We start from the raw sequence: 16,451 nt of genomic DNA, 5'->3' as shown, positions 1-16,451 counted from the left end.
AGGTGAAATTATAAACACAGCTGCCAGCTCTGAGTCAAAGTACAGCCTGGGCTTACGAGCTCTGAAGCTCAGCTCAGCTGCAGTGAGACGTGTAACTCTGAGAATTTCAGTCAGAAAGAGGGCTCAGAAGAGCTCGACTGGGAGGGAGATGGAGGGGACAAGAGAATTACTCTCGGGCAGTGTTGTCCAGGCGATGGTTTGGTGTGACTAGGAATACAGTGAAGACAGTGGTGTGATGCCTTAGAGCCACTCACCAGTTCCTTAGAGTCAGATTCCCCTCCTCTTCCCTCAGACTTGTGGAGAGACTTCTATGTAAAGGCTTCCATTTTATTTGCCTTTTGAGACACATTCTCCACAGGTGCAAGGATTGGCGGTTTGGGCTATCAAGCAGAAATATAGCTGTGGAACTGGTATTCTCTACAACCTGCGCATTCTCCAGAGCAGTCTGTCCCACTGCCATCAAGAGAAAAGGAAGGTAGAACTATGGTTCTGGCAACAATGATGAGAATGGTTAAAGCAAACGTACTGAAAATTTACAATTTCATTGCCCCACAAAGAATCCTATTTTGAAATACTTTAATTTAGTTAGACCTTTTCAGGATTTGATTTCCTCCATAATACTTTGCTGCCAAATTTCTGCAGGGTATTCATGTGCTCTGCGTGACTCTTACCAGCTCTTGGTTTTCAGGTTACTGTAGCACTCTCAGAACCAGGTCCAAAGACAAGAACAGATACAGAAATGAGGCAAGCAGTGAGGATGAGAGCTTCTTGAAAAATTACCCCACAAGACAGCTAGTCACAGAAGAAAACAAATTGATGATTTTAGATTTGGCGGGTAGAAATATTAATTTGGTTTGTCACTGAAGACTAGATGGTTGGTGAAAACAGCTGGCTAAACAAGGATGAAAATCGTTGAAGGCTTACAAAGTTTGCCTCAAAATATTTACAATCAATTGCTGGAACAAGTGCTTGACCTGCTCTAGAAAACAGTGCTTCAGAGAAGAGAGTGTACCTGAGAAGGCATTGCATCCTCTTGCGTGTATGCCTGCCTCCACCAACAAAATCCTAGTAGCTGCTGTCCTTGAAAGAACAAGGGAGCAGGAAGGGAGGCTTAGGATGCAGTAGAAATGGAAGAGATACAAGGAAGAGCAAATGGGATGGTCAGGGGAACAATCAAATATAGTAAGACGGTTCAGCCAACTAGGAAGCAGAGACTGAGCGCAGTAGAATAGACTTCTAGAAAAGCAGCTGAGCAGAATACAAGGCATTTACTTATGATCACTTTCAGTACAAAAGTTGCAGAGCACCACCTGAAGTGTGCAGGGGCCCAGTTCAGGAAAACCAGAGATATTTCTCCATAGGCTGCTCATGTAAGCTCTAGTGTTCTCCACCACAAAATGTAGCACGTTACAGGAGTTCACAAAGGGGTTAAACATCATGACAGAGGGAAATCCACTGATAGATGTTAACTACAAAAATACCATCTTTCACTCTGGAAGTCCGCGGGCCACATGTCACCGACTGCCAGGAGCAGGCTTCAGGGGAAGCAGGCTTCAGGCGCAGGCTTCACTCGCCAGCCCTACTTGCACTCTTTCTTCCCTGCATGTCCACTACTAAGTATTGGGCAAGGGCTAGAGAGAATTTTGATGTGATCCAGCACGTGTGCCCACATGAGGGCCAGCTCATACAGAAACAACTGGAGGTAGCACTCAGAGCTAAGACCCAGAGATCCTGCGCTACCATCAACTGCTGGGTCCCTTCAACTGAATTAAGGCTGCCCGTAGGGAAATGGCCATTTAAGCGCTGGATTTGCTCCCTGCCGCCCCAGAAGGCGATGCCTCCAGGGTCTGTGACAGCGGAAGGACAGTCCCCAGCAAGCAGGAGCTTATGATTGTGAAACCCCTTTGTGCTAACTCCTAGTCCCCGTTTCTGACTGGTTTAAATCCTGGAGTGAGTCAGGACAAACAAGCCCGCCTTCCAAGAGGAAAAATAATAAATAGGCAGGTAGATAGATGGAGATGCCTGGCACATCAGTGCAGGCCAGCTGGAATACAGCCCGGACACTGCCTCATTCCACAGGTATAGGCGGCCGGGTTTTGCACGGCGCAGAGCTGCAGGCAGGGAGGGCCGCCCGCCCCGTCCCCACAGCCCTCCTCCTCCTCTTCCACCGCCTCCGGCGGCCGGGCCAGGCCGGGCGAGGCCGGCAGAGGGCGGCCGCGGATGGGCCGCACGGTGCAGCCCGAGTCGGTGGGGCCCCACGGTCCTGCGTTAAACGCGCGAGGGGGGTTTCGTTCTCTTTCTTTGCTCTGCTTTGTGTCATGGTGGTGACCGAGCAGGGCTGCACCCTGGGCCTTGCCTCCTGTAAAACAGCAGAAAAACAGCTCTGCGTGAACGTCGGGTGCTCCCCGGCCTCCTGCGGGGCACTGGCAGCAAATGGCGGCGCGGGTGAACGGCTGCCGGCGCCGCCCGAGGCGAGGCAGCCCTCGAAGGCCGCGGCGTGCCCGTCCCGCCCCGTCCCCCGCCAAGGGGAGCGGGCCGCCGGGGTGTGCGGGCGGGGGTGGCCGGGGCGGACCCACCGCCTCTGAAGCACCGGAGGCGGGAGGCGCCGCCAGCCCGGCCGTCGGGTGCGGGGAGGGCTGCCGCTGCCCCTGCCCCGGGGGTCTGGCGTCGGCGTGCCCTTAGGTGTCCCACTTGCTGTCTAGTGCGGAGCGCCGGACGTCTCAGTTCTGTAGATATTTTTATCAGTGTAATTCCCTGTCTTCAAATCGGCAGAGGCAGGGGGTGCTGGGGCTGTTGGCTTGCTGTGTTCCACGTCTCGCTGGCACCCAGTGTGTTTTCACCTGAGGGTCTGTAAGTTAAGTGAGAAGTCTCATGTCCCTCCCGTCCTCAGGCCTGTGAACGGCTGCTGAATGAATTCACAAGTTTTTTCTCTCTTGTCGAGAAAGAATGACTGATAAAGCTACTGAACACAGCGCTACACGTGGTTAATGATTAGCGAAAAAGTGCAGGGCAAGCTCAGTAGCAGTGAAGACCAGATAGTTGCTAGAAAAGCCCTAGAAATTTCTTGAGATAAAACTTCTATAGCTGCTTCTGGTGACCTCTTCCTCACAGGACAGGATTGTACAAGGGAACTACAGAAAATACCGGTTTCCAAAGTACTTGGAAAAGGAGTGAAATCTCCAAACAGGTAAGGATAACTCACTAATGTCTGAAAGTGAAATCACTGTCACCAAATGATCCAATCGGACAAGTCTGTGTAATTTATTAAGTTGGTGAGCATTTAGAAATGCAGGATAACATGCTAACAAATTCTGGTTTAATTTTCATGTGCTTAAGCCAATTTTGTTGACATAATCATGAGAGTTCATGAAATATTTTAAAATCAAAACTTTGCAATTCCCAACATTTTTAAGAGAATCTCTTCTTAACTGCTTCTGAAAATGACTTGAGGGCACTGCTGTTAAAGTGAAGTAGTGAGGAGGGATGACAGTACCTCTGAATGATGGCAGAGTAGTCAATCCAGGAGCTGAATCCCAGATGACAAGGGAGTTCTATTAACCTTTTCAAATTTTCTTCAGAAAACTGTTCTTATTTGCTTGAAAATGCCATTCTCCTGTTCCTGTAGCTTGGTTTCATTGTAAATGTGTCACACTGTGCTTGTCTTCTTGTAGAGGTCCTGTTTATGGCACAGGAACTGGAGCGATCCCCATACATTGATATTACAATTTCATGTGTGGCTAAATGTAGAACAGCAAAACTTATTTCAGCACTGGTGGGGCTGACAGAGCAAGAAGATGAAGAAATTGAAACCACTGTTCACAGAGACATAGTTGGAAGAAGAAAGAGGAATAAAATGACAATTTTATCATTTACATTACATAAATTTACTGTTTATGTCAGTGCTAAACAAAAGGGGGGAAAAAGAATAGATACCCTAATGAAAGTGTGATGAAAAACAAGTTTCCAATGTAACTGTGATGCATGCTGAAAGGTTTCCTCGGTAGAGTGACACTTAGGGGAGGAGCATCCTGGAAGTCTGACATTCAAAGTGTGCATCCCCCACTGGCAGTGCAGACTGGAATGTCTGTTCCACCAACAGGGGATTTACTGAGACCAAGGGGGTGGGCTGTCAATTTTTAATTATGCAACTGTGTCCTTTCTGCACACATAATGGGGTAAAACTGTTGCTTCACTGGTAAAACAGACTGTCATCCTATCTGTCCCATACTGTGAAGTTAGCAGGGTGAAATAGCAGGACTGGGGTAGGTAGAAGTTTCATCTGTTTGTCTGTTTAGAAGATAATGTAGAAGGTCTGTTAACAAAGAGGTTGCTGAAACCTTATGTTTGGGTGGGGCTTAAGTAAGGAGATGTAACAGGGCAGTTTTCAAAGGTGGCTGCAAGCTGGCACATTGACCTTGTGAAAGTGCAGAAAGCTTGAGGTGTATTTTGCCTTCCCCCTTTACTAGTCAGCTGGCTTCTGTTGAACTTCTGTTTCATGGGAAGTGTGCAGGGCCGAGACAAGTAGGTGAGGTAATGACATTTGAGATGGTGAGTTGTTGCACTGTAGTGGAAAGGAAATTGCTAAAGTTTGTTTAAAGTTGTCAGAGAGTTTCTTTGTGTGGTCAGTAGATACACATCCCTGGGAAATTTCCCTGTTGCTTCAGTCTTTTCCTTATTCTCCCTTTAGTATATATTTCTTGCTCTGTTCCTTCCATTGCACATCAAAAAGTGGTCACTTCATTCTTCTGAGGCACCAAAAATGATGGTTTTTTCAGTCACAGATAATATATTGCATAATCAGCAAAAATATATGGCCAACACTATTTTGTAATACCATAATTTATAAGTGTAAAAAATAAGTCCAACTTATACAACAAACTCAACTTACTTCCAGTGTATCCTAATATCATGGTTTAACCCCAGCTGGCAACTAAGCGCCATGCAGGCACTCACTCAATTCTTACCTCAGTGGGACGGGGGAGAGAATTGGAAGACTAAAAGCGAGAAAACTGGTGGCTTGAGATAAAACCACTTCAATAGGGAAGGCAAAAGCCACTCACGCAAGCAAAGCAAAACAAGAAATTCATTCTCTCCTTCCCATGGGCAGGCAGGTGCTCAGCCATCCCCAGGAAAGCAGGGCTCCATCACGCGTAACGGTTATTTGGGAAGACAAACGCCATCACTCTGAACGTGCTCCACTTCCTTCTTCTTCCCCCAGCTCCACATGCTGAGCATGAGGTCATCTGGTGTGGGATATCCCTTGGGTCAGTTGGGGTCAGCTGTCCCGGCTGTGTCCCCTCCCAGCTTCTTGTGCACCCCCAGCCTGCTCGCTGGTGGGGTGAGGAGCAGAAAGGGCCTTGACTCTGTGCAAGCCCTGCTCAGTGGTAACTAAAACACCACCCTGAACTATCAACACTGTTTTCAGCACAAATCCAAACACAGCCCCATACCTGTTACTGTGAAGAAAATGAACTCTACCCCAGCCAAAACCAGCACACCTAACCACAATCCTGTTAATCTGCTCAACTCAGTCTGTTGCCTCTGCATATATGCCGGCCTTCAGCGTTCCCCCGATGAGTGTCGCCCCATCTAACCAGTGCTCAGGCTGGTTTCCTGGTTTATCTTTTTGCAAAGTTATCTTTCCTGTAGAAACCCGTTTGAATGCAACAACTGTTTTGTTGTACATTTTTCACCTTCTTTCCTGATCCTGTGCAGATTGGATCTCCATCTATTCACAAACAAACAGGAGAAGGGACCTTATGGTAAGCCATCATTACTTGAAAGGCAAATTAGGCTTTTAGTGTTAGTTTCCTTGTCAGAGAGCTGGCAAGAGCATTGTACACTTAAAAGGTTGCTCTTACAATTTACTGCTAAATCATACTACAGCATTTATTCCCTCTTGCTTCTGAAAGGAATGCTTGTTTTTAAAATTCAGGGAAAGTTTGCTAAGCTTTGTGAAGGTGTAATAGATTTCAGTTTTGCCCTTCCTGGTTGTATCTTTTCAGAGGGTTTATGGGGAGTCAAATGTACTTTAATGTTGTTATTCTTGTATTATGTCAGATGTGTTACTTTATTTGTGATTTTATTCTTTGCAGTTTCAAAGGCAGACAATCAGAGGGATTCTGTCTCTAAGTAGGTGATGACTGATGTGGGGATTAATGGCAGCGCACGATATTTTTTCCCATTGATTCTCCATCAGTAAAATGCCATGCTGTAAGTCTGGATGTAGGAACATGGGGTGACCTGAAGGCAACGATGCGACTCCGGTACCGTGTAACCTGTCAAAGACTCTCTATGGAGGATGTATCTCCCAGTCTGCTACATACAGCCTATCTTTACAAGACGGGGTATGAAGCAGGGGGGTTAGAAGGGTTTTGAAGTGGTTTGAACAACGGTAAGGTGGAAAGGTTTCAGTCACTGAAAGGGGTAGGCGGAGAGCAGACATGGGACTCTTCTGATCTTAACACCGGAGACAACCGAAGCCATGGTCACAGTAACTCTGCATTCCAGTTGAAGCTGGAATATGTATAACCCTAAGTGAGGGTTATTATTAGCATTTCAGAGTTTGAAGCCAGTCTTGCCAAACGTGGGTTTGTGACATTCCTTATGCTTCAGAAAACTCGTTTTCTTATATACCAAGTACCATCTACCATCTGATTGCTAAGGTAATGCCAAGCACTTGGTGTTAGCAATACTGTCATGTAATTTGGAGTTCAAGGGATATGGTAGCACCTTAAAACATATAGAAGGATGCTACAAAAAGAAAGGGAATAACGTCTTCCTGCTTGGTGGACAGGATGTAAAGTAACAGGCTGAACTTGATGGAAAAGAGATCCTAGGAAAAAAAGGCACTGGAGGGTGTTGTTTAGGAAGACTATAAATTGTGTCAGAGTCAAGCTACTGTTCAGTTGCTTTTAACACCTCTCAGTGTTTTGCCCTTGTTTGCACTCAGTTGTGCTGATGACAAGCTCTTTCATTTAAATGGAAAAACCTCTCATGTTTTAGATTTTCTTTTCTCGGACACATGACAGTGCAGGTACAGTTACGTGAAATAGCAGGAAGCAACCAATGTTCCTATGACTACCCAGTCTTGTAAAAAAGCGAGACGGACAATTACAGAAATACTACATATGGCACTTTCTGCTTTTAAAAACAATCTGAGCTCAGACAATGAGAAACAATCCAGCTACTTGTAGAACCAGGTGTATGAATGTCAAGGATGAATATACATTTCCAGATACTTTGGGCAGGCTGAAGGCTGCTGAAATGCCAGCATGCTGGGGAGATGTCTGGCAGACACCTTTTTGTCTCAGACACTACCGTAAAGGAACTGTCTTTCAGTGGGGCTCGTATTGTCCTTTTCTGTGCTGTTCCTTTAAAGGGAGGGAGAGAGAATGAATGCAAAGGATCTGGGAGGAGGTGACATTTCTTTAATGGCATTCTGTGGGTGCATTATCTTGGAGTGACCTTTTTCTTTGTATCTCGCTCGGATTAGCACACTTCTTTGTGCAGTTTTAAAATGCTTGGACAGTTTTCTCTGAAGAAATACATGTGCCTTCCAGCAGTTTTAAATTGCTCTGGATCTGTTTGATATCCTTATACATCTGCAAACACATCAGAATCTTGCTGAGTTCTTGACTGCAGTGCTTCCTGTGATAATTACACTTTCTGCAGTTTTAACCACACATCAAGTGAAAAAGTGTTTCCTTCTGTCTGTTTTCAATCTGCTATCTTTTAATTTCACTGAGTAGTCCCTCTTGGGCTTCAGAAATTTGAAAACCAAAAAGAGGTTCTTTATCTTCTCCCTTTACTCTTTCTTTCCCTTTTCCTTTCCATGGCTTCCCTCATGGTGCTCTGTTTTCAAAGCTAACCAAGCCCACTCATTTGAATCTACCCTAGAGGAAGGGGTAAGTGCCTTTGAAGAGGAATCTTTTCTTAAACTTCAGGAGGGCAGTGAAGTCTTTTTGAAAGTGAAAATCTGAGAGAATATTGAATATTCCAGAGCTGTTCCAGCAATTGATCAAAAGTCACTGGAACTTTTTTTTGTATAATTCACCAACTTGTTCTTATTGGATCCAAACTTCTTGCTATTCCTGATCATACTACTTATTAAACACAGGTTTTCATTCAGCAGTGCCACCAAGGTTGCTTAGACCAAGTCCATTAATTTGGCCCTTAAGATTTTTGGAGGCTTAATTCCACCCTCCCTCTGCATGCTCTCTTACTTCAGAACTAATGTTACTGAGCTTCCTCAGTCTCTGTACTGACTCTTCAACACGTGACATTTCTGGCTCTCCTTCCCAGTTCCTATGGCTGCATCTTTAATAGGAAAAACAAAAGGGGAGGGGATGGACTGGGGTGGGTGGGGCAGGGAATGGGATGGTGGGATGATGTCTTTTCACTGCAAGCTTTCATATGCTTGCTAACAAATACAGAAGCCCCAGGAATGTATTTTATGCAGCTGACTTAGAGGATGTCTACCAGATCTCCTCAGCAAGTACTGAGATTGCGATGGGACATACAAAGGATGGACCAGAAAGAATACTCACTGTAGCGATGGCTACTGACAGGTCTGAGGCAGAAGAAGATGAGTAAGTCTGTACTGTAATAAAAGATAAGCTAACATCTAAAAGAACTTGTGGGAGACAAAGAGGAATCTTGTGTGTGTCTTTTGGCCATGGCTATTGACACCTCCTCAAGATGTCACATAAGATGATAATATTTTCTGCCAAAGTATAAAAGACCTGTTAATTTTCCACAATTTGCATAGGAAGTGGAAACACCCAGGGAACAAAAGAATGGATTTTTGGGAAGAAAGAAATGATGACTAGATAATATCTTTTTGAAACAACTGTCATGAAAGGTAGGATCTAAGAAGATGTTAACAAAGTCTTTATATTAAATACTAAAAGGTTGATAATTAAAAGCATGCTGTTGATGATCTAAATCTGAGGGGAAAGCCCCCTCATATCAGTCAGTTTCCAAACTAATGTGTAAATAAAATGTAACATTACAGTGTAGATGCAGAGGAAAGGCTTAACTTTAGAGAAGTAGCTTGGAAATCTCTGCATGACTATCCTTAATGCTATTTAGTATGAAGGACGAATGATAAACTGCAGTAGACAGTCAAACTTCATAACAAATGAAGATACAGATTTATCATTGCCTGAAATGTAAGTCCTGAAATAAATTTTTTTGGTATTCATTCATTCATTCATTCACCCTAATTATCCAATTCAACTGATTAATTCAAACTGCTGAATTATGTAACAGAAAACATTTGGAAAGCTTTGTAAACAATACCAGCATAAGAGTAGCTTTAAGAAGTCGTAGAATCATAGAATCATTAAGATTGGAAAAGACGTCTAGGGTTATCAAGTCCAACTGTCACGCAACACCCCCAGGCCTCCTAAACCATGTCCCAAAGTGCCACGTCTACCTGTTTTTTGAACACCTCCAGGGATGGTGACTCCACCACCTCTTTGGGCAGCCTGTTCCAATGCCTGACCACGATTTCAGTAAAGACGTTTTTCCTAATCTCCAATCTAAACCTCTGCCACTTGATACCATTTCCTCTTGTCCTGTCACTAGTACCTTGGGAGAAGAGACCAACATCCACCTCACCACACCCTCCTTTCAGGTAGTTGTAGAGAGCGATAAGGTCTCCCCTCAGCTTCCTCTTCTCCAGACTAAACAATCCCAGTTCTCTCGGCTGCTCCTCATAAGACTTGTTCTCCAGACCCTCCTTTCATGCCTTCCTCTGGACATGCTCCAGCACCTCGATGTCCTTCTTGTACTGAGGGGCCCAAAACTGAACACAGTATTCACAGGGCGGCCTCACCAGTGCCGAGTACAGGGGCACTATCACCTCCCTGACCCTGCTGGCCACACTTTTCCTGATACAAGCGAGGATGCTGTTGGCCGCCTTGGCCACCTGGGCACACTGCTGGTTGAGCTCCATACAATGGCAACACTCCCTAACACACAGAGCCACCCCACCACCTCTCCGTCCTTGCCTATCCCTTCTGAAGAGCTTGTAGCCATCCATTGCAACTCTCCAGTCATGAGGGTCATCCCACCCTGTTTCTGTGATGGAGACTAAGTCATAGCTGTCCCGCTGCACAATAGCTTCCAGCTCCTCCTGCTTGTTGCCCATGCTGCATGCGTTGGTGTAGACGCACTTGAGCCGGGCTATCGATTTCATCGATATTGAATGAGCATACTCAAACAGAAAACATTTCACACCCCAACTAGAGTGCAAGTCCAGGCATCCCTGGGCAGTCAGCAGCGAGCAGCAGGGCCCTGGCGCCGTCCTGAGTGTTTCCCCACTGCCCATGTGGCCTGAGCCAGCAGAAAGAAGAGAACAGCCAGCTCTAACTGGGTGCACACGTTACACGTACTCCCATGTTTTTCCTCTCTTTCAGTTTTTTTTTTTAGCATTTTGATCATTTTTCTTCCAGCATCATCTTTGGTTTCTTGGGTGTTCTTTTTCCTCCAAGGAAATTTATATTTAGTGTTGGCATCTGTCCCTAGAAGGATTCTTTTCATCATGTCCTAGACTTTCTTTAATTATTTAGTGATACCATCCTTGTCATGTTTGTTGAGGATAACGACATACGACTGGACAGCCTTTACAGGTGGGTACATAAACACATGCTTATATATGCTAAAGCTCCTGCTCCAGGATCTTTCCAGGCTCTCAGAAGTTCATTATTTGCTGGCTGCTAACATGACAGGTGCCTCATGCTCTCTCTCCTGTTTTCTGTTGCCTGGCACGTGCCAGAATTTTTTTTGGCACTGCTGACAGGGACAGGAACGACTCGTCCCCTCATGTGCCTGCCTTGCCAGCTTTTAAATGGGCCTGTGCTGTGCCATTGTCCTTAGATACCTGGAGACCAGGTACACAGGTGTTGATTCCTGAGTAAGTAGCACGGTTCTGGTGCCTGCCACAAGTGCTGGGAGAGGTGCCTTATTGTGCCAGGCCACTGAAAAGAACGTTTGTTACGATGCAAAGTTTAAACTCACCAAATAAACCCCAGAGCCTAACAAATGTGCTTTGTGCTAATGAAGAATAAGGCACACCCAAAAAATAGAATACATTCTTGTGATTGTACGCAAGTGTAAGGATTCTCTGTAGCTGCATCAGCAGCTTAGCTAGTTATAAGGCTGATCTCAGATGCCCGTGGCACACAATAATTGTGTGAATCCATGCCCTGGGTTGTTCTTACGCCTACCTGTACCTGCTCCTTGTCAAGGTTATTGATGCATATTTCTACTGTACCTCCTAAGGAGTATGCTCCTGGCTGTGGGTGATTTCCTTTCTAGCGCTATCCAAGAATCTGAACTACAAACCTATTGTTTGCTCATTTAATCTTCCTTTTTAAAACACTTTTTTGACCATTACAGTAATTTGTTACTGAGATGAATGTTGTTCTGTTCAGCCCAGTCACTACTTAACTCCGTACTAGTCCTTAAGTGACTTTTAGATTGAGTGCTGAAGTACCTGTTTGCTACTACTGTGACTTCCTCACCTCTCCTTCCAAGGTTTAAAGGCGTCAAAAAAAAAAAAGAGAAAAGAGAAGAAGAAAAAGAGAAAAGAAAGAAGAAAAAAGAAAAAGGAAAAAAGGAAAAAGTCTATAGAAAGAAGAAAAACTCTCATTCTTTGTTGCTTCAACTTTATTTTGAGATGTTCCTTAGGGCAACATTTTTCAAGGGCAGATTTCCTATCCTTTTGAATATATATTTCTTTAAAAATACATTGTGCGCTTTGTGATCAACTTTTTTTGACATAATACCTCTTTATGAGCAGCTGTTTTAAAGACAGAGAAATTTGGGCGGAATTTCATAGCAGGTAGAAGGAGTTAGGCATTAAAAATCACAGAATGGTATAGGGAAGCCAGTGTTATTAATCTTACAAAATCAAAAACCGTATTACAGATCAGTAAGTACTCTCTGTTAGCACCTTCTTTCTCACCTGTTCTTATTTATCCTGCTGTTGAAAGTGGCTGTTAAAAACCATGTTGTAGCTACCTTTGTATTTAGAAAATCCTCCCTAGCTCTGATGCTTCATTGTATTTGAAACTTCAGGTGATCTCAGTGTTCAGCAGGTTCTGTGGTGGACCCATTGGCTTGTCTGTGCTGCTTTACTAGGAAAGGCATATTCACACACCTTTCATTTATCTGGCTTGTTCCTAGGCAAAAGCATAGCCTCCACGGCCTCATTCTTCAAAAGAACTTGTAATGGAGGCTATTGCTGCACATTGCTTTTAAGTATTTGTTTTCAGTGTCCATATGTTTGGCACAAAAAAATCCAGAAACTTATGTGCAGAAGGATGATTGCTGTTCTGAAGCTTTGAACGTTATTGCATCGTGTTATTGCAACATTATCACATTACAAAGACTATCACATCTAATATAGCTGACCTTGCCACCAGGTACTGATTTGTCATCTATTTGCCATTTCTACTGCTCAGCACTACTCTATGCCAGACATCAATCCAGTACTTGTTTTCAGAAAAGGACTGGTGTTTTGAAAAAATACAGTTCCTACAGACTACTGGTAGTTACTTTAACAACAGAAGCCTGTGATAAGTAGTGAAGATGCTTTGAAATTACTAAAACGATACATCAAAATCTGTTGTATCCAAAGCAGCATAAAGCCCAAGAAAAGCACCAGTAAAAGGAGACGGGAAGGAAAACAGAACAAATGTAGACCTAGAAGCACCACTCATTTATCTGAAAAGCAGCAGGCAGGTTCTCTTTTCAACCAAATGACAAACGGATGACTCTAAATGGCTCACTCAGTAGGTATTGAACAGGACAGAGAGAGAAATAGGAAATGGGTAGTGCTGCATGATGGAGTGTAGCTGGGCTGTGAGCACAGGAGGGGTGTGTCCTCTGCTGTAATTTGGATGGTATTCTCTGCTTCACTGCACAGTGCCTCTACAGTCCCAGTTCAATCACAGTCCCAGTATTCAGCTCATTTTTCCGGGGAAAAAGATAAATTTAGGTGCCTGATGAGGATGTGAACACAGCTTCCTTGTAAGAAAAGCCACAGCTTCTATGCTACCTATCTCTATTCTAAATTCAACAGGCAGAGCCATAGCGAATGTTTTGAGTCTTAACACATGTTCTCGATTTCTTATTCTCCAGTCTTTTACCCCGTGATAGCTGGGGATGCTTCTGGTCACCTTGCCATCACAGTTTTACAGCTTGCCTTCCCTGGCAGCAGCAGTAGCAGCCAGCAGAGCTATAAGCTGCAGAGCTGAAGAGAAGGGTATTGTCTTGAGGACCCAGAAATGCTGTCTGGCTTTTGTGACAGCTTCCTATCCTAGGGTTGGTAAAAGCCAACTGGATTTTGTAAGTATCCATTGAATACGTAACACTATTTCTCATGTTTTTTTCAGTGAATAGGAAGCGTCTACCTTTGTAAGGAAGTCATGTAATTCGTCCCGTGTTTAACATTGCATTGAGTCATTCCCTTCATCTTGGCAATGTTGCAGGCTTGGAATATGCTTGACATGCATTGTACTTGCAGCTGAAGAATCTCAAACTAAGCTTTATTTTTTTTACATAGTATATTAATTACTCCAATTATTTTTCTTGAAGATCGCAGTTACATAACCCATAGACTACTGACCTGGGTTGTGTGTGTTTGCTCTTGTGTAACATCCAGTAAATAAATCATAATTCTGATGAAAGGTTAGTGTGCTTTTGCATACCGAACACACGTATTAAGAAACAAAATTAGCAACCAATGTAAAATATTAACTGCTTGTAAATCATTCACAAGTCAGCGAATGTAGATGCAGGGCGGTTTTCTTATTTTTTGCTTCAGAGGTCAGTCAGCGTAGGTTTAGATTGGTGTCTTGTTGGAAGAGGGAAACTGAAAATATTATCACCTAGAATTCAGCAGAAGTTATCAGTGGGTAAAGTATTTTGCTCCATTAGATGTTGCAGTGTATGTAACATACAATGTGGTAGTGCTTCTCCCTCCCTCAGCATAGTTCCCTCAATTCTGTATTCTCTGAGCATTGAAGAAGAGTGAAAAAGGACTTTTCTTAACCAGTTCCTGGTGACAGAAGTTAGCCTGGTGGTAGATGTGGAAGAGATGTCTCTTAAGACTATGCAAATCAAGATCACTTCTCAATAAAAGAGGGGTTTTTTTTAAGAGTTAGCAGTAAGAAGAAAACAGGAATCTCAAAACTTGCAGAAGTTTCCTAGACTGTCTTTCAGAGAACAGATGCAGAATTTCAGCCTGCTGTAAAGGCAGGTTGCTTCTAGATAGGCCGCATCTGCCCTCAGCACACAGAGGTTCAAAACCTGTGCCTCTGACCAGAGACGAACTCTGCCAGAGCATGGGTGGGGAGGTGCTGCTGCTTGAAACCTGCCCTAGACTTAGGCCAGTTGGGTTCCAAATGGAGCTAAATGTGGTAACACAGAAAAATAAGCTGGAAGAGAACAACCCTTCCTAGCAAAATACTGAATGGAAGCTGCCCCTGAGGACTCGCCCAGAATTGCACAGCGTATGGCAAAGACTTGCATTTGGACTTGAAAACAAGAGCTTGAACTCAGGTCTCTGAGCACAAAGGTAATGAATGCCCCGGCCTGTCCTTGTTTAACTGCCTGTATCCTTCAGTCACATGTAAATCCCATCTAAACAAGACCCGTCTGTCCTAGTGATGCTGTAGAACCTGTGATTATCCGAGGTGTGGAAGTGAACAGTATCATAAGGAGAACAGATGGCAGGCAGTTCTGAGTGGGGATACAGCTGGCTGCGCTGTGGTGAAGCTACCTGCAGCAGATGAAGCTCTTACCTTTCCTGGCTGGCTGGTTTGCCTCCTAGCTGGAGATGATTGCCCTTCTTACAGAGTTGAAAGGATGGAGCGTGTGAACACTTGGTGGCTCTGTCACCCAATGCTACAGGGACAAGCAGATTCTTTTAGGGATCCTTGGTAGAATGAGGACTGGCCACAGGGTTGTAGTTACAGTCAGAGCTTTATTATTCCACAAAATATTTAATCCACAGCATAGCTTGTTGTTACCTGCAATTCCCAGCAATTAGTGTAGCTTATTGTCACACAGAGTTTTTATCGAGCATCATACTTTCAGTTAAGCAACATTTCTAGTAATCAGTGTAACTTTCTTACTATCTAGAATCTTTAGCTTCTTAGACTTTCAGTCACCTGGACCCTCTGCAGATCGGATCAAATTCTTAATAATCAGTGCATGATGCAGTGATCATAATCTGAACTCAGATCTGGGTGGAATTTCATAGCAGGTAGAAGGAGATAGGCATTAAAAGTGGTATAGGGGAGCCAATGTTATTAATCTTACAAAATCAAGAACTGTATTCCAGATGAGTAAGTACTCTCAGTACTTACTGAGTGCATCAGTACACGATACAGCGATCATACTCTGGGCTCAGACTTTGCCCAAAATAACATGAGTCACTCACTCAGTCTTCGGAGGAAGAAAGCAGCGGTGGACGCATCCCAGACCACTGGGGGCTCACGGCTTTTGCTGTCCAGCAGCAGGACTTGCAGCTGCTTGATTTTACAGGCAATATCTCATGCGCTGCTACACTTCCCTCTTCCATAGCAGGTGTCACCACAGCCTGGCAGCAGCGCTCCATGGGCAAATGGTCTTGTCACAATGCTGACAGTGGGTCTGGCTGTTCTGTAACAGGGGTTATCACATCTTGGTGACAACCACAGTGCTGTAAAGGGGAAGAGAGACGGGGGCAGTGCGTGACCAGCACGCTTCCATATTAGGGCCGTTTGCCTTTGGAAATGGCGTTGGTTACACTACCCATATTACCAGGAGACAGGAGCAGGGCATGACAGTCACATGGCTCCAGTGGAAAGCTTCTCATCGTACTGTAAATGCATCTTCCTAAGCCAAAGTCAGACATTGCTGTCAAGCAGATGAGTCGAGCGCATATATCACTGCCACCTCCGAGACGGAGGCAGTAGCCCACAGCAGAAGGCAGCAAACACTACCTTACTTATGGCTTCAGCTGTGAATGCGTGTCTGTGACCAGTGAGGCCTGTGGATGTGGAAGATTCAGTTCCCACTCAGTTCTCCAGGGCGCTGGGTCTGTGATATGTGCAAAGTAATTTCTCTTTCGTGGAGGAGGTCCATGTACTTGGTAACTGGTATGTTACATCAAGCATAAATTCTCCAGAAGACTGGCATTGGTCTTTTCTAGAGAGTTGCCCATGTTAGCACAGGACTGAAGGGGAGTCAAAGACACCTTTGCAACAGAGCTGCCAAGGAGGAAGGGCAAGAAACACCAGTATGATCCCTTGCCATAGCACTTGCTGTAATCACAGACAACTGAGCACCAACATGCTCTTTATGAGAAGATCCAGTGGTGTTCTCACCCCACCAAGAACGAGTCGAGGCCCATATTGGTGGCAAATGTTCTTCCAAGCTTATTGCAAGCAGCG

At 44.5% G+C, this 16,451-nt stretch overlaps 1 protein-coding gene across 11 annotated transcripts in view; it reads left to right on the top strand.

Moving 5' to 3' along the window:
• The first annotated feature begins 1,974 nt into the window (after positions 1–1,974).
• LOC142053159 (aromatic-L-amino-acid decarboxylase-like) overlaps positions 1,975–16,451 on the top strand; it is an 82,096-nt gene continuing 67,619 nt past the window's right edge. The window contains exons 1-2 of one of the 11 annotated variants that reach the window (XM_075084358.1): positions 1,975–2,079; positions 3,112–3,187. The gene's annotated coding sequence lies outside the window, so the exon portion shown is untranslated. Of the gene's footprint in view, positions 2,080–2,691; positions 3,188–16,451 lie in introns of those variants that run through there. The other 10 variants (XM_075084360.1, XM_075084363.1, XM_075084366.1 and 7 more) reach the window with 10 other exon arrangements.

This window comes from Phalacrocorax aristotelis, chromosome 2, assembly GCF_949628215.1.
Source record: "Phalacrocorax aristotelis chromosome 2, bGulAri2.1, whole genome shotgun sequence".
NCBI lineage: Eukaryota > Metazoa > Chordata > Aves > Suliformes > Phalacrocoracidae > Phalacrocorax > Phalacrocorax aristotelis.
The sequence above is the reverse complement of the archived record's forward strand: the minus strand, read 5'-3'. Positions and strand labels throughout refer to the sequence as shown.